Below are 25,301 nucleotides of genomic sequence, written 5' to 3'. Positions count from 1 at the left end.
ATTAGTAGACTCAAGAAGACATTGTTAAAAGAAACAGTAAAAAGCACAAAGCATAAAATGCAACACCAGGTGAATCAAGACCTGACATTTACAGAAATTCAATATTGTTTGAATTGAATGAGAAATTCTGATATTGGTACTTGTTGCTCGATGTTTGCCCCTGTGCCACTCTTGAAGATACACTATATTTAGGTGCTAGTGCTAAGACTTAGGTGGATTATAACAGTCAGAACAGAGAAGAAATAAAGGGGCTACTGGAGGAAGTCTTCTCTAAAAGCTTGGTGGTTTACAGTGAATCTTATCCCACCTAAAAATGCCATAACTCTTTCTAGTCCACTTCTACACTTTGAAACTAATTGGCTTTGACTCTTGGCCTTCCTTTCTCACAATGCCTAAATGAATGGCTACATGAGCCCAAACTGCCCTTGTCCCAGCTTGCAGGGGTCTGGAAAATGGTAATAAAATGTGGCTGTGGGCAGTGAAACCTCTGGATTGTTGTTTCCGATGATGGCTGTTGTCTGAAATTGCCAGTCACAGAATATGGCACAGTCCCTGTTCCTGTCTCAAATTTTTGGGGTCTTTCCATGGTTGAGTAAGTCCTTTAGAGTGGTGTCCTGTCTCTCTGGGTCATCTGGGTGATGCCCCTCGCTGAAGGCTAAGCAAGGTGGGCAGTGTGCCCCATAGGCATGTACCCCAGTACCTCTGGAATGCACACTAGGGTTAGAAGTGGCTGTGTTCTGTTCTTGCATTTTAGGGAAAAAACATTTGCAGAGGTGAGGAATGAGCCTTTAAATCTTCCAGTACATCCATCAAACTAGAGTCCAGGAAAAACAGGATGTAGGCCTGCATCTGCCTTCAGTTTAGACACATCACTTGTAATGTAGAAGAGACAGGAAAGGTGTATAAAAAATACACTTTTGAAAGGTTTGTTTTTGAGGATGACAGTTGGAGAGTCCTCTTTCACAGTTATAGAACATTGTTTAGTGTACATTATCGCTTCCCACCACAGGGTCACCCTAAGCTCTGGTTTGAAGGAAACATGCTTGACTACAATCAGTCTGGATCATGTACTTTAGTATATTTAATTTACAAGTGTCCTTCTTCAAACTATCCCTGATTTCCTAGTAAAAATGAGACAGCTTTAGACAGATAGTTTTAAGAATCATCCCGTGGGTACTGTTAAAGAGACCTATTCATAGATACTCATGTGTTAACCACATGTGTGTCACTGGCAGAAAATATTCAGAACCTAATGGTGATAGGGTAATGAAAATAACCAAAATAATGGCAAATCATTAAAAAAAAACTGTGCATTTTTTAAAAAAAATCAATTAACAAGCCACTGGGATATCGACATGGAATATCAGAATAAGAAGAAAAGCTATTAACAGTCCTGCCAAGCCATCATTAGCAATTCTTAGATTTCTTCAGATACATCCAACTCCCTTCCCTCCCCACTGCCTTACATTTTTCTTTGTAAATAGTATAAACTGAGTGCCAAATTGCTTGCCTGATTTCAGCAGTCCAGAAAGTCTCCTTGGCATAAATCAACCTGCTTTGGAGACATGTCCCTTCAGTTTGGTCTGGCAGATTAACAATGAAAAGGGAAGAGACAATGGTACAGTCAGACAGTTCTCCAAAAAAGCACATTAGTTGAGAGCTAAGAGCTTATTAGTAAAATCTTCCCATCATTTAAAGATGCATTTTCTTTAGTGATGAAAACCAGGTCTCCTTAGACCTCAAGTCAGTGTCTGGTCTTCTAGGTCATTTCCAGGGCAGGTTTATGTTGTGATTAGAATGGGGTCTGCAGTTTGAATAGGCATATGTGCAAGTTAGCTTTTCATGTGGGAGTCTGGAGAAGATTCAGGACTGTAGCTGCAGCAAAACCAGAGAAGCCCACTCAAACTGAATTGTGCACTGCTATTGGGGTTCTGTCAAGCTAATGAGGCCTTGAGTTGAGGTGGAAGCAGAGCACACACTTCACCACTGTCCTCTGCAGTGATTTCAGCATCACCTCTGTATAGAAAAGCAAGTGATGTCACCTTCCTTGGTGCTGAAGAGTACACTGATGCTTTACCTTGCTTTTCCTCTTTTGTAAGACAAAAAGATCATCCATGTGGAATTTGCAGCATGTGAGCTATGGCTATCTCTAGTCTTCAGAAAGACATTTGTTCAATTAATTACTGGTAAATAATGCAGCCAATCTATTTTAGATTCTGACAAATAATTCCATGAATAGTTTTCCTTCTTTGGCAGGACTGTTAATAGCTTTTCTTCTTATTCTGATATTCCACGTTGATAGCCCAGTGGCTTGTCTGCAGTTGCATAAACCCAACTTTTAAAGGTATCAGAATGCAAGAATATATGAACATAAAAGAAGTCGTGAATATTTAGGTGAATATTTAGTCAATTATATCTGTTTCAAAGAATTGATGAATAATTTAATGATTTATAAATAACAGTTTTCTGTAGTTAATCCTATTTTATCATCAGATTCTAAATCCTTTATAAAATAGGAAATAGGATTTTGCTACAGAAATAATTATCTGTGAAAGAGCTCACATACAAAAAATGTTTTTTGAAACATCTATGGCTGTGGTCTTGCTTAATTTTTTACTGTTCTTATTTTTCAATAATATGAAATATTAATTATAAATAATATTTTTAAACACTATCAAAATCGATAAAAGTCTTTGTTGGGAAATATTTTAATGTTCTTTGGAGCATCTACTAAATAGATGAATAATAAATGGATTGCAATAAGTAAAGATGCAATTTAACCTGAGTTTAGCAGAACTAGATATGTATCTTTATCTATCTAGTCTATATCTATAACTATAACTAATCTATATCTGTCTATCTATCTCTATCTCTATAATCTATATATTTATCTATATCATATATCTATCTATCATATCTATATCTATATCTATATCATCTATATCTATATCTATATCTATATCTATATCTATATCTATATCATCTATATCTATATCTATATCTATATCTATATCTATATCTATATCTATATCTCTATATCTATATCTATATCTATATCTATATCTATATCTAATCTATATCTATATCTATATCTATATCATCTATCTATATCTATATCTATATATATCTATATCTATATCTATCTTTCTGTATCTAATCTATCTATCTATCTATCTATATATATATTCATAGATATTGAAAATAAGAGAGCTATACGAGACACATAAACACCACTCCTTTTCCCAGAGACACTAATGTCTGCCAGATAAAATTTTCTTATAAGGTGCCTTACAATATTCAGTTTATAAGTGTTGTGGTACACACCTTTTGGCTTTTTCCCTAAAAGTTTTAAGTGTCAGAGTAAGGGGATGAAGAAAGAACCTTGGCTTTCTTTAAATCTTGACATTGTCTCCTATCTGACAGTTTGTATAAATGCATTGACTAAATCTATTTGACTTTTTTAATCTTCTGGGCTCTGAGAGGCATATTTGCAGAAGCTGAAACGTCATCTTCTCAATATTTGGTAACTGAATGTCTCCCCTCATTACCAAGGCATTCTCTGATTGTACAACTACCACAATAAACAATAGAGAGGCCATGATTCTCTCCTCAAACCCTGGATCCCTGATTTTCCTTAATGCTTAACTACTATTTCATTCCCTGACTCCATTCTGGACTACCCCAGTTAGCTGCCACCGTGACAAAGCTCAGGAGGGGCTAAATAGGGTTCATTTCAGATAACATGACTCTATCAATCTGACCTCAGTCTATCCTAAACAATCCTCTGACAACATCCCAAGCATCAAACACCCATATAGGCCTTCATGGCACTCACTAATGAAGGCAATAAATAACTTCAGTCCTCCCTGGCATCTGTGACACACTCCCTTTGCTATTTTGGGCACTTTAAACTGAAACAAAACATGGCATGAGTAATAAGAACATGTCAGGGACTCATGGCACTGAGGACCACTCTGGACAAACTGCTATATAGGGTGGGCATGGTTATCTTGTTTTGGATGGCACTTACCCTTGGATCCCAAAGCCAGGCAATCTCGGGGTCAGTGCCAGTCTCTAAAAAGTATGGCGGATTTTGGCAAATGAGGCTTCTGTGTTTGCATGAAGATCTAATTAGTACATAAGTATTCATTATGCCAATTTTCATCATCAGTGAACCCATTTGCCATTTACTAGGTCATTAATGAATTGTCTAATTATCAAATTTAAGTTGATTTTAACTGTTTGTTCTGAATCCCTGGGGATTAGAATACCTGGATGTTTTAAAATTATGGGACACCACTGAAAATCCACCAACTAAATAAAGCTTTTTATGTTTATTTCCTTACTCCTGACAGCTCAAGCTTGTTCCTATTCATTTTGTACTGAGATAACTGTCTGGACTTTTCCATGTATTCTAATAATTTTGTGTACAGGCCTTTATAAATCACTTTATACCAGAGTAAAACAGAGCAATCTGAATCCCACCTAAGTTTTAATGCTTATGTAAAATTTTCCTGGGCACTAAGAGAGAACCCTGCTTGGTTTATCCTATGCAGCAAGCATTTATGTCTGAGCTTAGCTTCAGCACATGAAGGATTATACTGGAACTGGTGCACCTATGCTTAAAACTCAGACTATATGACTGAGTCAAACTTCAGTGTCTGCAGGGCAGAGCCCTTAGTCATTCTTGCTGGGATGCTTAAAAATGAAACATTTACCTATTGTCCATTTTCCCTCCAAGTCTGCTTTGCAGCATGCATAAATTGCAGCTCAGAAGTGTTTTGATAGGAGCCACCATGTTCTCTGGGGCCTGCCCAAGCTCCACTATTTACAGTGCCATCTGGACTATCTTTTGGGCATGAGCTGTTCAAATGCCTGACTTCCAAAAAAGCTCCTCCACGACCTGTGCTCCCTCTGCTGCTCTTTGGGGCTGTGGGATGCTCTGGAAGTGGTGAAGTGTGGTCATTCACAGGAGGGATGGGGGAATTGCACCATCTGCACTGCTACCAGCCCTAATTCTGAGCCATTCTGAGACTGTGCCATTTCAAATTCACAGGCTTTTACTACAGCACCCTGTCAGACCTTTAAGCTAAAGATTTCCTCAGATTTCATTAGTCAATGCCAAGTATACCCAAGACTTTATCTGTTCCCCTTGCAGAGGATCAGCTGTCTTAGCCACTCAGCACACAGTTTGCCCTGCTCCTGCTTGTCCACAGAGCCAGAAATGGTCTTAGTGATACCCTGCTCACCAGCCTCCTTTGCCAGGGGGGAGGAAACTCCTCCAAATGTGGTGCATGCTTCTTCAATACTTCTCAGGCAAATCACCTGCTCAAAAAGGTGTATTGGGTATGTGTGACTTCACTGGCTGGCTGGTGACCTGGTGTCTGGTGATGAAGCAGGAGCTGCATGAAGAGCAGAGGGTCTGAAAACCAAGTGGAGGTTGAGTGGAGCTGCTTTGAAGGAGCCATTAAACTGGGCACTGCCATATTCTTATGAAAAAGAGGCAGCATGTCATAGCAGAGTCAGTGATTTGGAGGGAAACGCTGTGTCTAGCAGTGTGAGTCTCCAGGTCATGCACGATTCTAGTGATCTGTAGAAATGTGTCAGTAGGTCACCAGGACACCTGGAAAATCCCACTGGAGGGTATTGGGAGAGGTGGGTGCACCTGAGGTATCATTTACTTTCAGAGTGCCTTGAAAAATCACACTGTAAAGTGCATAATAGGGAACTCCCCATTTACAGCAGGAGCCAATATCCTGAGACAATTTGTGCCAGCAGTGCTGAGAAATATTCTCTCTCAGAAATAGAGGCAACTTCTAGAGGCAAAGAAGAATGGAACAGTGATCAACATGAGTGGCTGTAGCCAGTTAGCACTGACTGTGGTGTCCCTGCTGGATCGTTCTCTCTTGCCTTCTCACCCCCAGAGCAAGAAAATAAGACAGTGTTTTTTGTTGACAGCTGCAAGAAAAAAAAAGGCTGGGGCAAATCTCACTCCCAGCCCTCCTTACCTTCTTCACAAAGGGAAGTCTGGAGCAGGGAGAGCTCAGCAGGGGTGAGGCTGGTGTTTGGGCAGTGATGGTGGGGCTGGGGGGATACAACAAGAAGCAAGAACCCACTGTCTCCCTGCCTGCTGCAAACACACACAGACTTAACCCACAGCTGAACTTTTGCCCTTGAGTGATCAGTGCCATTAGGATGCAGGTCAAAAGGTTTCAGGGTGACAGAAAATGGAACTTTATTGAATGAAAGAGAAAATGAAAAAATTCCTTTGTTTGCTTAACTCCGTGTGGTTTGTATAGCCACTGTGATCCCATAATGGAGTCCAGAGTGAAAAAGTAACTTGATTTATCACATGCAAAAAAAAAAAAAAAAAAAAAAAAAAAAAAAAAAAAAAAAGGAGGAGGGATTTTACTAAGGGAATAACTAAAAGAAAAAAAAAACAGTGAAAGACTAAAACACAAAAATCCCAAAAACAGAAGTGTGACTTTAATCTATAAAAACCCTTTTATAGATATGAGGCAGAGGAAGATTTTTCATTCTTTAGGAACAAGCATATATTAAGAAGACCAGTGTATATATCAGTGTACATGAAGGATACCAGCCAGGCATATTAAAATAATGATCTTCCTGTATGAGCCAGGAAAAATGTGTACATATTTGTGCACATTTGTGAGCTCACATATGTGAGCATCTGGATTAAAAATATTTAAGTGCCAAACTCATAGCTCTATATGCATTATCCACCTGCATTAATATGCAAATGCAAAACCTAGATATTTAAAATCAGCTTGAGAAAAGAAAATATCTCTGGATAAGTAGAGAGAAAAACAGTAGGACTGGTAGGACTTTGTCTAAAATTGGAGATTCCAAATGAACTTAGCTAAATGTAACCTGAAATTTCAGCATGCTTGACACACTTAAAATACATTGGCTTTTTCATTTCCTGATGCAATATAGTCCATCAATAAAGACAGATCTGGTTAAAATCAGATGCTTTAAAATGCTGTATTTTTTAATAGAGATATATTCTGAATCAGATCCAAAGAATTTTAAGGGTTAATATGCTAATTCTGAGCTGTCTCAACAATGAGATAGAAATCAGTGGATCTAGAGCACAAGAAATTGAACTAAGTCCAAAGCTATGCCAGGAAGATATATAGATACTTCCAGAAACACTTAAGTAAAAAAAAAAAAAAAAGAGTCTTGAAGTGAATTAAACATTTAATGACCTGTCTTCATAGAGGAGAAGATCTTGCCACCTGTATGCATATGTAAGTGCTGTGGATGAGATGAGATGAGATGAGATGAGATGAGATGAGATGAGATGAGATGAGATGAGATGAGATGGTGGTACTGCACCCAGTCTGTGCATAAATACTACCTGAGAGGCATGAGGCTGAATTGCTGCTTGGTATGAACAGGGTGTCAAAAGCTGCCTTCCAGCTGGGACTCTCAACTCTCTGTTACTCTTCCCCTTCCTTTGCATTGTCTCTTTCTCTCTCCCTGTCCTTTTCATCAGTCAGTCCACAACCTGCAGGGCTACAGCAATTACACCTACATCTCCAGTGTGCTACACAGCCTCTTTTTGATCCCAGTGAACAACCAAACCTCCTGGTCTGACACTTAGCTCTAGAGAGTGAAATCTTCTGTAGGGTGTGTCTCCAGGGGTCCTAATTTCCAGAATATATTTATGTTTTGCTAATTCATTTTTGCATCATGTCACAAGCACAGACCATTTTTTCTCATCCATATAGCTAAAACTCATATCCAGACTGGTTTTGGTGTTGCAGCCACGTGTCTCACTTACTGCAGTAGCCTCTGCTTTTGTTCTTGACAACTGCAACCATGCTTTCATCCTATCTATTTGGAATGTTGCTGTCAGGATGGTTATCCCCATCTGTTGCCCTGAGTCTGTCATAATTCTGTTTGTCTCTTAGCACTTTCTTCTCCTCCTTTACTATAACAAATGCATCACCTTTCCCTATTCCCACTTAAATGACACTGTAATCAGTACTAAAAGGGTGACTGCTACCTCCATTAGGATTGTGTTATCAATTTCCATCATCTCCTTTCAAATTTTCAGCTATGCATTTTCAATTTTTCATCTTTCCCTCCACCTAGGAGTGGGAGGAAATCTCCACAAACTCATGCAAACCTATTTTTGTTTCCTGTCTTCAAAAACTGCTGTTGCAGTTTCCTTCAGCTGTCCTGTCAGGCTCTTTAATTCCATCTAGTGTAAGCATCCAGACTCCTGAAATCTTCCCTTTTTTTGTTCTCATTGGACACTACCTAAAGTAATGTGGTCCTCATTCCTGACTAAGTGTTCCAGTTTGCTTCAGTAATACAAATAATAATTATTTGTAATAAACTTCTTGGTCAAATAAAATTTAATAAAGTGTAAGCTCCAAATAAAACTAAATAAAGAGTAACTTAATTGACTCTAAGCATAGAGAACCCATGTTTATATGGATATAATGGCTAACACCATATCTTTCTCTCTATTTTAGTTTATTCTGTTCACCTACAGAGACTGATAATCACCATACACCCCCCCTTACAAACCCCAAGATTGTAAAAAATGTGGATTTAAGAAAAATAGAAAACCCAAAATATATGATGAAGTATACTTCATGTACAATATCTTACATAAACTTTGAGGCTGTGAACTAAATGCCTATGAAATTCTTTAAAATGCTACTTAAACATAAACTTGTTTGTACATGAAATCGTGAAGGCACTGTAAGTTTCTACTTTCATTCCCTCTTTTTACTTCTCACAAGCATAGTTAGATATGTCATAGTGTACTGGCTTGCAACTTATCTCTTTGAAAATATTTAAAGTTGCATTTTAGATCATGGAAAGAACCTGAAAGAAGAATTTATTATTTTGTGAAGAAAACTTGGTTCTGGCTTAAAATCCTTTATGCCAAGTTTCAGTGAATTTTTACAGCAAAGTTATGCACTTCCTTTTACAAGTTTTAATACTACCAGACAATTTGACTACATGGTATTGTTATCAAAATGCTAAAAGAAAAACTCAACAAATCATTATACTGGGGAACTAGTGTCAGTAGGCAGTTATTATGATTTTTAGTGTTGTTTCTGTTCAGCAGGTATTAACATGTTTGGGGAACAGGAAAAAAGGATGGTAATAAAGGCTAGAACTTTTTTTTGAGTGGGTGAAAGATTATTCTTCCACACACTGCCAGAGACAGAAAGTAATTTGTGGAAGGCATTGTTTAAAGTTGAGATATTTTGGGAGAAAAAGTATTGTGCATTGGACATGTTATGTCAATCTTTTGGGAGGTCATGTCAGAGTGGTTGGAGAAGTTTTGGGGGATAAAAACCAGCAACAAGCCCCACCACATCTCATTATATTCAACAACTCACCAGGAATCTGGTACCTGGAAACTATGAATATAACAATTAAACTTGTCTTTCTCAACCATAATATCTGCTAGACAATATGTATGGATCCTTAAAAAAAAAGCTGATTTTTTCTGTGCTGTAATAGAGGGTTTCTGCAGGTACTCCAGAAGAGAGTGCAAAAAAATGTTTAAGATTTAAGGTGGAATTCTGAAAGAAACTAACACTTCTGCTTGGTATCAACAAAGCCTCTGTGGATTTGGAGTACAGTGGCAGTCTAGATGATTCATTTAGGCCAAACAGATGACATGTAGATACGTGAAGTTAAAGGCTATGAATCCCACTCACAGAAGTTACTTACGCTTGTTTTGGTACTCCTCATTGTGCATGTAAAGAATCATCCTCTGACCACTGCCAGTAGCATCACAGCAGCAGTCATGGTGTTGAAGGCAGAATGCATTTATACAAAAGTAGCAAGATGATCCCATTTAATATTTAAACAGCTTACCATAAAAAAAAAAAATATGGCTTACTTGAAAAAAGCAAACACATGCCTTAAAAAAACAGACCAAAAATAGGTTAATCACTTTTTGGATATTTGCAAGTGCCATGTCCAATCAGGCCATAGCATCTCTGTGAAAACTGCCAGCTTGTTCTGATACTGAGAGAGATGGGCTACTGCTGGAAAATAACTAAGATGTCCCCTCATTTAACACAGCCCACAGAACAGCTGCCGGATATGAATGCCTTTCAGTCACCATTGATCAGGAATCGATTCAAATTAGTGACCTAGAAATGAAAGGCTTCATATTAAAGAACAAATTTCCTATACCGACCGTTCTGTCTTCAGTAATGAGAAATGCAACTGGCTGCCACATTTAACATTCAGCTGTCAAATACAGAAGAAATAGATGACCTCAAATAATGACAATATGAAAAAGAACTCTAACACTTCAGGCATTTTCCCTTTTAAGTTTTTTTGTTGTTGTTGTTTTGTTTATTTGGCAGCTTCCTCACTGAAGTTGGCAGTTAGGTGTTTACAATATTAGGCAAATGTAGGAAACTAATATTTTGTTTTCCACACTTTCTCATAAAACCTGGCTTTAGAAATGGTTTTTCAATCCTAAGCTTCTTGTATTACATTAAAAACCCCAGGGAGGGTGTGCTTTTAAGTGCTGGGCTAAAGTATTCACAATTTGGATTTCAGTCCTTGGCTTTGCAAGAACTACATCCATGGCCTTGGCAAGCTGCTAATATTTTCTCCATCTCAGATTCCCATTTAGAAATGGAGAAAACAAATGTTTCCCTATCTTGGGAATATTTTGAAACTAAAGTCACAGGTAACTGAAAGACACTCTGCAATGCATATACAAATGACCAATCTGACAATCTTACTTGGCTCTTTGGAACAGCTAATATTTCCTTTGAAGGCTGAGTTGAAAATGCAAGGCTGAAATGTAAGATTTACAGATATAATTTTCATGATTATGGTCCTTAGAGATAAAAACAAACAATATTCCCCTCTCCCCAACCACTGAAGAAAATGGGTCAATCGAAAATTATCACAGTGACAGGTTTTTCCTTTCATTAGGATTACAAAACACTCAGCGTTAGAAAGAATTGTAGAGATTTTTCTGACAGAATTAATTATTCTGAATGATTAGTTTGTTATGCTCCTTGCGGGCACCAAGTTTGGAAGAGGAAGTGCTTTGTCTTTCAATTAAAAATATCCAAACGGCTCTGTGGAGTCATGATCTGAGAAACCAAAACAAGTCCTTAACCACAGATAAATGAAGGTTGGCTGATCCCAGTTTTGTAGAAAGCCGGAGGAAGCCCTCTGCTCTGACCCTGTGCCCTCTGGCATCACAGCTGGTGCATGAGCACAAAGACAACTTCAATGTAGATGCTGCTGTGGGCACTTTACACAGGCTAGATTGTAAATTTGTCCATTTATGAGTGTCCTGTGGGGGTTTCCAACTTGGAAGACAAAGCAAGAGCTGAAGCAAACAAACCATATCCTTAAAAGTTCCTCTGATTGCCACTATTAATAAAATGGAGGCCATAAACAAATTTACTGTTTACTGTTTCTTAAGTGGAAGCAGGAAGCAGGGGATGCTCCCCTGGGACTGAAGGACGTGGGTGTGCTACACAGGATAAGAGTTCAGGTAAGGTATATATGTGCTATGAAAAGTAAGTGTGCCTGCTGGAAATGTTTTCCTTTACACTTCCTACTAGTGGGCTATGGACTGGAATTTCATACTACCTGAAATCCAAATTGCCTTGGCAGAAGTTTGAGCAGCATACATAAAACAGATAAGATTTCTGGAGCTTTTTTGTTTTGTTTTGTTTGTTCTTTATATAAATTCAGAAATTCAGTAGTTTTAAACTGTTGTGCATACTCCAGTGCACAACAAGGTCCATCTCCAATCTGCATATTTTTCATTTTCATTGACCTTTTCTAGCAGTAAGGACAATATGCTTAGTTTTAATGTCAAAGGCTATTATGAAGCATTAGATATGGTACAAAATTCACAGTAGTTTTATACAAATGACTCAGTTTTGAAGGAATGATTGACAGAGAAAACTACATTTCTTCCAAAATGCCCGGCCCAGTGATTCTTTTCAGTCCTGTGTACAGAGATGGGTTCAGACAATGGTCTCACTTCTATGCTGTAGAAATCCTTGCCTTTTCCAGGACTCTCTTCTCTGGTTTGCTGTTCATGGTGAGGAGATCTGCACAGTACTGCAGTAGCTGGCAAAGTGGGGGACAAAGCTTGATGGGAGGGGATAGCACAGCAGCCTTTCAGTTGTCCTGAAGGAACCAGTTTTGGTCTGACTGCATCAGTGGGGTGTCAGTGGGATACCTGTTCTGCTGTAATCTGCCTTGCATTGCAGGTATCCATCCAGAAATCTTTGGTGCTTCCCAAAGCTGCTGCTGTAAAGTTAAATACATTGGTTTCTGGCTCGGCAATGAAGACCCAAAACAAAAAACTCCACATATCCCCAGCATGCATACAAGTCAAGCAGGTCATAAGGAGCAGCTTTGTAGCCCAGCAGTGGGATCTCCCATAGGAGGCACAGGTGTGCTTTTTAGCACACCTGCGGTCAGTCCCTGAAAGCTTGACCTGCTGAGGTACACAGCAAATGCTCTTACACAGTATTGGAACATGAAGACGTTACTTTTGCTGTAGCTTTCTGCATTGCACTTGGATCCCTTTCCAGATAACAATATTTAGGACTTAGAATAATCTTTATGCTGAAGAAAACCTGATAACCAGTGTGGCACTTAAGCTTCTCCCTAGGGTACCAAACATCAAACATAGCCAAGAGATCCCTGTGGAATTTTTTTTTTGCTTAACTAATTAGTGCCAGGTAAGTTCTGGGCAGAAAGCAGACACCTAGCTTAGCTGAAATTCATGGTCTAGAAACGACTAAGAAAAACCTTGTTGCCATGTTCTAAACCCAAGCCCAACATCACGTGGCCACACTGTCATGCAGTAGCACTGACAGCAGCGCAGGAAGTAGCTTGGAGAAACGCCCTCATTCTGTTTCACTTGGAGCCCATTTGTTCCGAAACTTCCAGTGGCAAAATTATGGTGCAGTTTTAATAGGAGTATGTGTCTAAACTCATACTTATGTTTTTTCTGCAAATATGGGTTAGAAGATCTCATTTTTCTCCTCCCACACGTGCAGGCACTGCCAACTTCACAAACAATGACCTGTATTCATCCACACTGTAACTCTGTTGACATCACCAGGCTACAACAGAGATAAATTTGGTCCAGCAAGGCAAAGTGCTGTGAAATGGTTGTATTTTTCTCTTTTACCCAAAGAAAATGCATCTGGAAACATATCATACTTTCATGCTGACACACAGGAATGTCTTCACCATTATCAAGTGATTGATTTTCCTGTAGATTCATGAGAGGTTCTTTTTTTAACAGATGCTTAAATTGAAAATAATATGATGATATTTTATTGATATTTTATACATGACATTTTATTTTCTATTGCAATACAAACAACATATAAGTTTGTTGTTATCCTGATTATAAACAACTTATTATAATTAGCAGCTTGAACTCTTTTTCTTTTTCTTTCTTTTTCTTTTTCTTTTTCTTTTTCTTTTTCTTTTTCTTTTTCTTTTTCTTTTTCTTTTTCTTTTTCTTTTTCTTTTTCTTTTTCTTTTTCTTTTTCTTTTTCTTTTTCTTTTTCTTTTTCTTTTTCTTTTTCTTTTTCTTTTTCTTTTTCTTTTTCTTTTTCTTTTCTTTTTCTTTTCTTTTTCTTTTTCTTTCTTTTTCTTTTTCTTTTTCTTTTTCTTTTTCTTTTTCTTTTTCTTTTTCTTTTTCTTTTTCTTTTTCTTTTTCTTTTTCTTTTTCTTCTTTTTGTTAGGTGTTTCTGGCCTTTTTTTTGCTTTTCAGGACATTTGAGTTCACTTCCAAAGAATCCGTGATCTAAAGATGAAATATGCAAGAGCACCTAAGTGTTTCTGCAGACTAGTTGGCATTTTCAAAAGCGGCTTGAATCATTATATCAATTATATCAACAGGATTTAGGAACATGGAGTCAGGAGGAACTCAAAAATGGTGCCACTCACTGCAATAGTGTCGTTAGATAAGTGAGATGGTGCACACAACCTTAAGTTAGGAACCTAAGTTTTGTGGTCCATGAAGAGGAAGCAGTAATGCCAAAGACCAGGATTTGCAGAATATAGCACACTGGACAGAGGTACAGTTAAACAGCACAAGGTAAAAGCTATGAGAAAGATATGTCTGAGATTGTGACTGTAACCGAAGAGGGGAAAAAAAATCAAAAATTTCTACATCCTGGAGACAGGTGCCTCTGCAATGAAGATCTAGTGTCAGGATTCTAGTGTTTGGATTCAAATAACTGGATTACTGCTTGGATTACTGCTGTTTTCCTTTAAATGCAGTTGCTTAATAATAAAATGTCCTTTATTTAAAGGAATGTGGACATCTTTTTCTATACAGTACAGTGAAACTGGACAACGACACATTTCATTAGGATGGATTTTATTTTTTAATTTCATATTTATAGCAGAATAATCAAAGGTGCTGTTCAAGAATCAAAAGCTCTGTTCCATCATCTACTAGCACAAGCAAGAAAGCATGTGGCTAATAAAATCAGTTATCTGGATGATCCCAATGAAATCTGAATCACCAAACCCTATACTGAGAGGTTTTTTCCCAGAGCTCCAGAAAATGTGAAGGCTTTAAAAATGTGTTGCAAGTCTGACATTTCAAATTCACCTGTAAAGTACTAATTACAAGTGATATCTAAAAGTGACCATAGACCAGGAGTTTGAGTTTTCTTTGGCTTTGGCATAATCAAAGTCAGATTATCTTCCAGGAAATTTTCTATAACAATATTTAAACACTTAATTAGTTTACACGGTCATCAGAGATGCTTGTCTGTAAGTTATAATGTTATTTTTACTACAAGGAATTTAATAGAAAATTGAATTTAAAAATATAGCACAAGAATTCAAATTCCTTCCCATATTTGAATTTAATGTATTTAATCTTTTTAATGTTTCTTATATAAAGTTTAATATCAAATTACCCTCATCTCCCCTCAAAAAATATCAGGGAGTCAAAGGCATGAAGAGTGTGGAAGCAGCAAGATTTTGTAGTAAATAAAGAATCATCCAATGAGTTTGGAAGGGAACCAGATCTTTCCTATGTCCGGTGATGCTGATTTTCATCTTCCTGCCTGGTTTAAAAATACCACAAATAAATCCCATGCAGAACACACTTCTGCATGATGGGACTTCAGCCCCTCATACCAAACCTTCAAAGCAGCATCTAGAACACTGGAGAGAAGGGAAACCAGCTGCCTCAATGTGAAGCTATAGTCTCTTTCAGGATCACTTGCTCCTGCCCAGATAACTTTTTGCAACTCTTTGCTTTCTCACATGGGCAGTTGACAGTGAGGTGCATTTTGTGGCAGGACTGCCTACATTAGTGGCTAGCTAGTTTGGGGAGCAAATAAAGCACAGATGGAGCCCATGCTCTCTAGACAAACTGAGCTTCATGAAACTAAGCATGCCCTATGTAAATTAAAAACAGAAATGGGGGTGATTGCCTGGTAGCATACACTTCCTCTGCCCATTTTAAAAATGGGCTTTTGTAGTGAGAAAAAAGTACACCAGAAAAAGAATTCAAACTTTAGGAGATTAGGGAGACTAAAAAATGCCTTTATCCTTATGTACTGGAGAAGATGATGAGAAGAAGCTCCTTGTACCCAGGCAAATAGAAAATGGAATCACCAGAACCAAAGGAAGTTTGAGGCTGTTTTGAGATATTTTACAGATCTCTCTCCAGAGCAAAATAGAAGGGAAGGATCACCTCCCCTGAGCTGCTGGGAATACTCTAATGTAGCCCAGTAGGCTGTTTACTTTCTCTATTTTTTTTTTTCTTTTTTTTGTTTGCAAGTGCAGATTGCTGACTCACTGGTGAAGATGATAGATTTATCACCATATTAGAGATGTCCCAAAAGGAGCCAGTAGATTCATACTAGCAAATGTGTGACAGTGAATATTCTCTGTTTGGATGATCGGATAGCTGTTGTTTGAATTGTGTGGTATAAGCAATCAGTAGGCTGAGTTTTCTATCACAGATTTATTTCCTGAATAGGAAGCCAGTCTCAAGCAAGTTGTTGGTACCGCTCTATGCAGAATCAAATTTGTACATGATATTCAAGTCTATGCATGTGTAGAACATTCTTGGAAACACTAAATTGTATTCCTTGCTGACAAATTCAGCCTTAAGATGTACTTAATTCTGGCATAAAACCTTTTTAGTGACAAAGCAATACTGGCTAACTCCCCAAAATCTGTGCCATTTTTCTCCGCAAGACAGATAACTCTCAATGTTTCATACCTTTTAAGATCAACTCTAAGAGCCCTGAGTTGGATGATTTGAAACCTCAATAAATCTTTCAGATGCATGAAAAGGCCACTTATCTCCCTGGTGCTTCCTCTATGGACTGGTTCTTCAGGAATGGGCATGGGAATCAGACTACCATAAGAAAACAATGGGGAAGAAGACCTTGTCCTCATCATGACTAGAAGCCTGCTCTGGCAGACAGGAATTTTAGCTTACAATAGAGCACCATGCTCTGAAAAAGAGTAAATTATGTCTTTTAAGCTGGACAAATACTATGGAAAACATAAACCTCTTATTTGAACAATAATCAGTCTTTTCAGTAATCTTTCTGTTGCACTTTTTGAAGGTGTTTCCCCTTCCAGAGCTTTGCATGCCATCTCAAAGGGATGCTGAGTGATGCAATATACAAATCCCACTGCTACAGAGACAGTGAATACTTGAAAGATAAATCTGCCACCTATCAATACCTTTGAGAAATGTCAGACTTGGAAGGAAAGCTCCAAAGGAAAAAAAATACCCATACGCTGACAGATCAGGCTTTTATTTCCCATCTGCTGATGAGAAATGAGATGAAGGTGATAACTACTTGAGAGATGGTTGTATACTGATCCCCTTCCTGAGGAAAGGAAGATGCAATGCATGATATTTCATTACCTTGGTTTGCACTTCTTAGGTACTGGGAGTGTTAAGCAAGGTTTCCACATGAACTGAACTGTCGTTCTAGAAACTTGTGGGTCTATGACAAATACCTCTGTGTATGCACTCAATGATGGATTTAGATCACCTCTTTCAGTCCTGCAAACATATCCAAGCCCATGGTGCCAGCTTGTGTATCACAATCTCTTGTATTCACAGTGCAGCTCAACAGCTTCCTGCTTGAGGGACAACTCAGTATAGTGTTTTCTGAGACCCAGGAAAAAGCTTTGGTGTTACCCTAGACTGTTCTGGAAGGTGTATTTCTTTGGTAGTAGACTGATGTCTATCTCCTACATGACATTCCTTAAGGTTTATTATTCAAACCATTCCAAGAACCTCAGCTGCATGACTTTGACATTGTCAAATAGCTGCCCTGTCAATAAGCCGGGACGTTTGTCAAGCATATAAGTAAACTACATTTTTGCCAGTCTTACTTCTGTAAAAATATTTTCATTATCTGTCCCCCATCTCAAAATCTGCTCATAAAATTTCTTCATGAAAACTACATTATCATGATTCAGAAAGGAATATTTAATTTAAAGATATTTCTTATAGTCCTCTTAAGCTCAAATAGGCCAAAGTTAGAATGAAATGGTTAATCAGACTCTATTTTACTAATACATATGGTCCCATTGATTTTACTAGAATTACACAACAGTGAAATAAGCTAATTCTCTCTGAGGTAAATATTTAAATTAAAAGTTGATGGAGATCTTGATATGGGAACTGTTGATTGAATTTCAAAGATGTATCTCAGATTCTGGACCCATTTCTTTCTCTAAGACTTTATATACTTGTCTACATAAATTCTACCCAACAGAGGACAAAAGGTATCTCATTAGAAAAATGAAATATGAGTATATTTTTATGTTTCTTCTCTTTCCTCTTTATTTGAAATAAATGGTTGTTTTAATGTGTTGGATTTTTTAATTGAAATTGCTGTAGAAAGCTAAATGTTTGCTTGTCAAAATGTTTGCTTTTTTGTTTTTAATTCAATTTAAGTTATATTCTTATCTGCTTTGTTTGATATATTTAATTTATAGGATCTGAAAGGCTGGATCAAGATGGCAATCCCACTGTGCTGTTTGCTAAATCCTGCTTTTGGTGGAGCAGAGAGTAGATTTCATGGCCCCTCCCAACATCTATTATATGCAGAAATGTAAAGAGATACATTCCACAAGTGCAGGGCTAGTCCTATGCATGTGGATGTGAGTGTGTGTGTGCACACTTGGCCTTTCACATGTGCACTTTGCCCTCACTTTGAGAGTCTGATGCACAGTGAGAGAATTTTAATCCCATGTATTGACCTTCCTGAGTAGTGAAGGGAAAGAGGGGAGTGGGAAGCATACACACCTGCAGTTTATTTCCTTTAAAGAGATTACTTGAAGATGGTAGAGATGAGATAGAAGAAGAATACTGCCCCTTGCCAGGAGCTTTGTTCACAATGCATTCAATACACAGCCTGAGAAGCCCACTGGGAACTGCTGCTACTGGAATGAAGAACAGTATTGCTGGGGGTCATGGAGCAGGGAGTGCAATCGATTAGGGGTATAAGTCTTAAGATGGCAGCAGGGAAAATGTTCAGTGACCAAATCAATCTGCTAAATGACCTTTCCTCCAGATGTGTACAATGTTATTCTTTTAAAGCTGAATTTGCATTCAGGTGCTTTAGCTTCACTGGTTTTGAAGGCACTGGAAGTAGAGTGACTGTCTGTGGGAAGATAATTTAGAACAAAAGATTCACATGAACACTTATTTTGCATGAAAAAAACCTGCCTGATATTTGAAATTGTAACTACAAGGGAATCCAGAAAAAAGGTGCAAGAAGCAGAACTTAGCTAATGTTTATTGGTGATAGGTAACTGATTATTATTTAAAGGGCATTTGAAGTCCACTTATGTCAGTGGTAGTGTTTCAGGAGAAATTTAGCTGGGTCTTTGGTTAAAACTATCCCCACTGTTTGGGGATCATTTAGACAATGTTATTGGATACTATTTAAAGCAGTGGACTCCTAAGTAATTACACTGTTCATGACAAGTCGCATTTATGCCCACTATATAATGACAATACTAGTAATAGTAATAGTAATAGTAATAATTTAATAAGAATAATATTCTGAATGTCTCTGATGAATTTCATGACAGTTTTCATATGTAACAATTAAGACTAGACTATTCTAACGATGTTAGAACAAGATGCCCCTTTGACCTTACTTCCTTCTTTTTCGCTGCTCTGTAGGAAAAAGGAAGTACACATTGCAGTATGCTTAAATTTAATCCATTCACTTATTCTTGTCACATATTTTTGTCTACTGTCATTCAATCCTGAAAAAAAAATCAAGCAAAAAACAACTCTCTTTTTAGTAATGAAATCTTTTTCAACAACAGAAATCCTTTCTTCTTTAAATTCTGCTTATACTATATGGTTACCTGATTCCTACAAGTGTGGAGAAATTCACAGCTCTCTAAAGCAGATCTGAACATAACATTCCATAGATGAAAGCTGCATGAATAACAGTGTGGAGTTCCTGGCCGAAATCTCTGTCCTCAATACCCTTTGTCAGGAGAAATGTTTTCAGCTACAAGACCAATTTATGCTCATCATAAGTGAGGAGTGAAAGTGCCTGCTCCCAGATGAACTGCAGCATTCACTGCAGAAATATTCACTGGTCATGTCGGTATTGTATATTTACTCTATTGAAGTTTCAAGCACCAAGACAAGTTACAGTGTTGTTTCAAATGTTCTTTGATATAAATGATATAAATGTCATAATTCTGTCATGATTTTTGATAGAGTTCACTCTGCTAAAAGCTATTAAATCAGACTGAGTGGAAAGTAGTATAAAACATAATACAATGTTACATTACAACATATAATACAATGTTTTTGGCATATTGCATGATTTCAAGATCACTTCACAAGTCAGATTTCAATTTCTTTCAAGTCTGCTGAATATATTTTTCATTATAATAAGAGCACTAATGCTCATGTCAAAGAAAGATACAAATGTGATGGAAAATGTCAGAAAATATTTCTTTTCCTGTACTGGGAAGTATAAAGGTTACACTACAGGATCTGCTGTGATCAAATGTAAGTTATTTAAATGCCTTGAACTTCCACATTTACTTCTTTTTTTAATTACAAGAATTCTTACACTAGAATACCAGCTAAACTAATCTATGAATATATTTGTTGAAAATTTGATAGTTCTGATAATGATGGATTTCCTTCAGTGTGAGGACCCCCATGGAAGAGAAATTTTGCTGCTCTCACATCCTGTTTTGGGATATCCTACAGCTGATCTCTGAGCAGCACAGTAAGTCACTGATACAAGAAATTTTCAACATTTTGCTGTCTTTAGCAGCTATCCACAGGCACTTCTGTCATATAACCTCTGAAATCAGATATGATATGCAGCATTAAATCTCCCTGTTGCTGTAGCCAGGAAAGAAAAATGTGCTCAAAGCTTTATTTATTTTTTTTTTTTTTAATTTTATTTTTTTTATTTTGGAAGATTGGCACACTTCAACAAAGGCTGAAACCAGCTAAAAAGTCACATAGAACTGTATTTAAAATCACTGATTTGGGAGTATGGGGTGTGTGTGAGTGGGTTATGTATGGGAAAAATCCTCTTAACTAAAAGCATTAGAAAAATGGAATGAATGTAAAATTCAACAGTTTAATTGGATCCTGAGGAATTATCTTGGAACCTGCAAACTGACTTCCAAGCCCTGTTAACTAACTTACGTTCATCAAATGCTTAAAGGCTTTCCTCACATTGTCAAAAGCATTTTAAGCAAGCACAGCACTCAGCTACAGACCATGACAAATTTTGCCTGTAGGTTATTAAAATGGCTTTAAACTAGTGAGGCGTGCTCTTAAATATATATATATATATACTTTGTACATATTTCATCCTGAGCTGGTTCCCTCCTACCCTCTTTGTGGGTTTGGGGTTTTTGTTATTTTTGTTTTGTTTTGTTAGGATTTGGGTTTTCTTTTTCTTTTAGCCTTTACATCTTCAGAGTCTAGCAGGGTTATTAATTAATGAACTTGTGTATTTTCTGTCTTTAGCTGCTGAAGAGTGACGAACTGTCAATCAGCAGGGACCCTCCTGAATTAGGTGAATGCTAACATTTGGCAAGTGTCATCACAGTTGCTTGCCCATGCCCTTGTAATGCTCTAAGCCAGTGACCCTTCCCTCTTTGTCACACATTTCAGGTAGCACTCAGAGCTCATTGTGTGCAACTGAGGTCAACTGCCAACCAACCAAGTGCTCTGTCCTGCTCACACAAAGCTTTCCCTGAAGGCAAGAGAAAAGAATAATAAAAGGGGGAAATGGCCTGCTGAGCAAAGACTCTGAGTCTTTTATAACAGGAGGTCGTTTTTGATTATAGGAAGGAACCTTCAGTGGCCATGGAAACCAAAATGCCACACAAAAGCCAGAGGGTGCTTGGGAGGTAAACAAGATAGATGAAAGGTGATGGTGCTTTTAATCTCCACAATCAATGTGTTTAGGTGGGTGACTTTAATTTAATCCATGTCTGATTAACCCACTCCCTTTGTTTACACCATTATAGAAGTTTTTCTCCTATAAAATTTTTAAACAAATGTTAAAAGATTCCAGGAGAGGGCTGGTCACCACAGTGTTTTCATCCTATTCACCCCACTGATGTAATCATGGATGTTCTCATTATCCACATAAATGCCTAATCCTTTTTATTTCTGCTAAGCTTATCCTCAGTGCTATATTTTTGAATGAGAGAGTGAAAGTTCTTATACAAATACAAATTCTTGTGACTTTCTCTTTTAGACACCTAGCAGGATGAAACAACTGGAAACAATGGCACCCAGTAAGGAAACCTTTTCCATCAAGAAGCCTTGGAGCAGTTTTGTGAAAACTGGTTTTGATTTGGATGAGTTATGAGTCCTTGAAAGCTGCCCATCGTAGGAGCTTAGACATTTTTAAATAGCAGCAGAGGTTTTAATGACAGCTGAATGTTCGGAAGGAAGTTGTGCCGTGCATGCGTGCGCGGCTAATTTACCTACTTACTGAAAAATATACTCAAGGGCAGTGGTCTGAATGAACCCTGCCACAGTCAGTTTGGCTTGGCTTACACGACTGAAAGCTCTCTCTGACGGCTGTGCAAAGTTTTCCACAATAATGAGCATTATATGGATGAGATTTTCAAAAAGCCAGTCCCCTTTTAGGAGAATGGATCCCATTCAGACAGGAAAGGGAAGGGAATTTTAAAAAAAGGCCCAGAGGAATTTGTGTTCCTACATCCCTTGGGGTTAAGGGGCGCATTCAATAAAGGCAGGTATTTAAGGAGTTATCTGAGTCTCAATGTCATTAGAGAAGGAGCTTTAAAACCCTTCTGAATTTGTCTTGGTTTCTGAATGAAAATGAAATGTTCACTCATTGAGTTAGGCTTCCTAAACAGTCTGGAGTAAGGGAAAGATGCTTCAAAATAGCATTTGCAGGAAGAAATGTCTAAGCTCACTGCCTTCAAGTTATCATAGCCCTTTCTATAGCTAAGATGTCTTTGCCATGGTATTCAACATCTGCCTGTATCCAGGCAAACACTAGGTTCTTTCTTGAGGACAGCTGTCTATCTCAAGTCTTTAAAAAAGTAAAGCAGAGCTTAGTGTGTCCTTCTACAACACAGGCAGAGGATGCTGCCCACTGTCTGTGTAACAACCCAGCAGTAGGAGTGCTTGGGAGCAACAGACGTGGGCCCCAAACCTTCCTCAATGCTGGGGTGATTGAACCTGCTCGTCTTCTGCCCAGGCAAGCAGGTCAAGCCTGGGGAGGAGGACATTTCTGGAGTTGGGATGCTCCTCAAAAACAAACAGGATGATTGAGACTCAGAAAGAAAAAAAAGAAAAAATGCCTGTGAGCTTCTAACTCTGTAATCCTGCCAAAAAGAGATGGTCTGTCTGAGGAGATACTGCTTAGGTGAAACAGGGAACAATGTTTCACCATTGTCACAGGTGGTGTGTCGTAGCTGAAGTGTTTGACACTCTGAGGAAAAACACACTGTTAGCTGCCTTCTGCTAACAGTGAGCACTCACACACCCATTGAAGCATTCAAATTCTGATCTTCTGTTCAGTCTGGAGCTTGCTTCTTCTTCCACAGCTACCTGATAGGGTCTCTATCCACTAAACCATAAAATATTCTGAGACAGCCATCAGAGACAGCCTAAGACAAAGTCTTCAAAGCAAAGTGAGCTTTTCATTGAATCCATGGCTATTTCTTATTGAAAAGACTATATTCAAGAATCTTACATGTGCTAAATTAGTGTAATTATCTCTCTCACTCAACTGACATTTAAATCCTTTCTATAGAATGGAGCAGCATAAACAAGCATGAAGTGAAAGTTGTCTACACAAGCATCTTTCAGTAATTTCACCCTGACAATAGACATTTTATTTTCCTGTATCTGTGTGATATGAAGTTGATAATGGATCAGGGAGATAACCAATTCCTCTTTGTTCTCTTCTACTTTGATTAACCACAGTGAGAGATTACCTTCTGGACCTCCTTGTTAGCAAATCTCCACCATACAGCTATGCAGTGCCAGGAGTTTGAATACTATGTATAAAATCAAAATGGTAAATGACAGTAAATGGACCTTCAAGGTGACAAATCAGCAAGTATGCACTGGAGGTTCTTTTAGAATTAGCTATCAAATGATCAGTAGTTTTTCAGGGCCTTTGTTAGGAAGAACTTTTACCACTCATGCTCATGAATCTTTCCATGACAAGCTTTTCAGCACTTTCAAAATACCCCATAATAAATTGTTCTGTATCTAATATTTTGAAAGGCTCAAGGCCACTCTGTTGGCACAAGAATTGGTCTTGTGCACGTAACACATGTATGAATGCAGTGGGAAGCAAAGAACTTTCCTTCCTCCTTTCTTCGTTTTATTAGCATAAAGGTTGCCTCGTGCTGCAATGATCCATGCTATGAGGATTTGAATTTGAATCAAACTTGCTTTGACTTCACAGAAGTAAGCAGGCATCTTTCAAGGAATAATAAACTCTGGTAAATATATTTTTTGGCTTAACTATATTCAGGAAAAGTTTTTTGAGATTCTCTTCAGTGAACAAAATTTGAGTTGGTCGCCTAATCAACACAAGAATTATTGATGTATTGTGTCACACTGAAGCACTCACAGCACCATTATCACAAAGGAGCACAGAAAAACTTGCTAATGCTGCAATCCTTCCCTAATTTTGCTGAAGCAAAACTCAGTTTAGTATGCCAGTCTATTTAATGAGGACCTTGTGATCAGTAATACCAGTTGCATTTGTAGAACTCAGGCTTTTGACAAAGTACACTGAATCCAAGAACCTGTGAAATATTTCTCAGATATTCCTACATGGCAATAGAATAGAAAAGAAAAGAAAAAGTTTTTTTCAGGATTTTAGTGGGTTTTAAAGGATCTTCCACACATAAGTCAGATAATTACATTCTCATTTTCACTTTTTTTTTTTTTTTTCTGGTCTCTTTCAGAAGGTAAACAATGAATAGAAAAATCAAAGAAAGTAAGGGGTGGAAATACAGCATGTAACGGGAGCTGCATCTCACTCTGTAAAGATAAAGTATCTAATATGTTATTTAGAGCAGCAAGTCATAGAACTACTCAAGAAAAAGAAGGTGACTGAATGGAAGGAAAAGACTTTTTACTGACTTGAAGGGTGTGTCAACAATACTGAGTTGAAGACTGAGAACATTGTTATGAGGATGAGGAACTGAAGAGAATGGTGATTCAGTGATATTGAAGATTTTGCTTGTGGACCTGGGCTTTTTGGGCTATTTATGACTGTTTGCAGCTGTTTCCACTTGTCTCCTTTGACTGCTTTAGCAACAACATTCTCCACATTCGATAATTTGAACACCTTAGAATGAATGCATTATTTATTACAGCTCCACTTTGCTGAATGAGTCCCTAAGTTGCAGTGGGATAAACCTAGAATTCTGAAAAAGACCATTTCTCTCTTTACTGTATGATTGGGTTGTGGCAGGCACAGCATCTGAGACAAATTGCTAGGGTCCTAGAAACAACAATCATGCTGCTTTCTGCCCAATAAAAGAAACGTTATTTAGCCAAATTAGGCAACTCAATGGCCACCATGAAATCTGTTGAAGCTTTTCCTTAGAGTTGATGTGGATACTTAGCCAAACCTCTTTGGCTGCGCGATTGAGCTTCATCATACTCTTCTTCCAGCTAAAATTATAAATACCCTTATATTTATGGTAGTGCAACACCACCTACTAGGAGGCAAGAGTAAGAAAGCTGGCTCTTTTAAAAATTAATGAGCCTT

Source organism: Lonchura striata, chromosome 2 (genome assembly GCF_046129695.1).
Source record: "Lonchura striata isolate bLonStr1 chromosome 2, bLonStr1.mat, whole genome shotgun sequence".
Classification (NCBI taxonomy): Eukaryota; Metazoa; Chordata; class Aves; order Passeriformes; family Estrildidae; genus Lonchura; species Lonchura striata.
This window is presented reverse-complemented; position numbering follows the sequence as displayed.